This window comes from Coenobita brevimanus, chromosome 15 (genome assembly GCF_032717465.1).
Source record: "Coenobita brevimanus isolate Jiangsu-jjx chromosome 15, ASM3271746v2, whole genome shotgun sequence".
Taxonomy (NCBI): domain Eukaryota; kingdom Metazoa; phylum Arthropoda; class Malacostraca; order Decapoda; family Coenobitidae; genus Coenobita; species Coenobita brevimanus.
The window spans coordinates 22,594,595-22,596,004 of NC_136968.1; the positions used below are offsets into that span (position 1 = coordinate 22,594,595).

General features: G+C 46.2%; 1 non-coding gene across 1 annotated transcript; it reads right to left on the minus strand.

The window, feature by feature from the left end:
• Positions 1-867: 867 nt before the first annotated feature.
• Positions 868-986, minus strand: LOC145390833 (5S ribosomal RNA). Its single transcript, XR_013895745.1, has one exon. It is a non-coding gene; the product is annotated as a 5S ribosomal RNA (ribosomal RNA).
• Positions 987-1,410: the final 424 nt, after the last annotated feature.

Here is a 1,410-nt window from a genome sequence, read left to right on the forward strand (position 1 = left end):
ATTTTCTCCGGGTGCTTCATTACAACCCATTATGTCATCCTCATCAAGACCAGTCCTACACTTCCATTCATATCGCCCATTACGATCACTTTATAGACCACTATATCTATCTATCTATCTATACATAATGTGGTAGGTGGGGGCGCTCGCCATCCACTCGCTTGATGTAGTGATGTCCTCCGGTGTATGCTCTTTCCTCTCCTCCATCCTTCTTTCCTTTCATCCTCTTCTGTTTTTCTCTCCTTCATTCTTTCCTCGTCCTTCTGCCTCCGGGCGACTTTACGCTCCCTTTTCTAACTTTCTTTCCTTCATTCTTTCCTCTTCGCTCTGCTTGTGAGTGACTCTACACTGAGAAGCCAAATAGTTTCCTGTACACCAGGAAACCATTTACTGCACTGGATGGTAACCGTATAACCAAATTTTGGCGCCTAATGGTTTAGTGGGTAATTACGGCGCTCCAATCGGATTGAACCTGTGAAGGTTTAAACCCAAGGAATGGTTGGGGTTTATTGCTCAAGTAATGCAACTTAGGGATGAGTGAGGTTGGTCACCCTCATCTTAAATAACAGGACAAACTTACCCAGCCCCGGGCTCCTATGCTCCTCATGGGGTAATGTAGGATTGGATAATGGATGGATATATATATATATATATATATATATATGATATATATATATATATATATATATATATATATGTGTGTGTGTGTGTGTGTTTATTAAGATTATATATATATATATATATATATTTTTCATTCATTCATTGCCAGACGCCATGTATCCCAAACGGGGTGACCAAGGGCTTAGAGTTAATTGTTTTACAGGGAGGGGCACTAATCCTCCACCAACCCCACTTGACACGTAGGGATGCCAACAGCATCTGGTGTTCCCAGGCAGTCACCCATCCAAGTACTAACCAGACCCAACGTTGCTTAACTTCGCTGATCGGATGGGAAGCGGTGTACTCAACGTGATATGGCAGTAAAAATCCTGGGGGTGTTGTGATGCCCTCTGTTGCCATGGCTAATATTTCACCACCGTCATGGTGGGAAAAGTCACGTCCCTGTGGCTGGAGGTAGTAGGTCTTGGTGGTGCTGGTGCTGTGGGATGGAGTCAGATGTTGGAGGAGGGTGACCCACTGAGTGGTTGCTAGGTTTTCGTCGTGGTAAGAGGTATAGGTTAGGTAGAGGGTGAAGGCTCAGGAGGCTGTGTGGAGGATCTGGAGGAGGTGATGAGGCCCGCAGATGCAGTGCTTCCTACCGTAGGTCGGTGCCCAGGTGGCTTGTCAAGTCCTCATGGCTGTAGGTAGTCACTCTCTTGATGGTCTGAGCTGAATGCTTACAACTGAGGCTGGGGTGGTGGTTTTATGCTGGGGAGAAGCGCAGGTGTTTTCCCCAGGGATTGTGGTGGA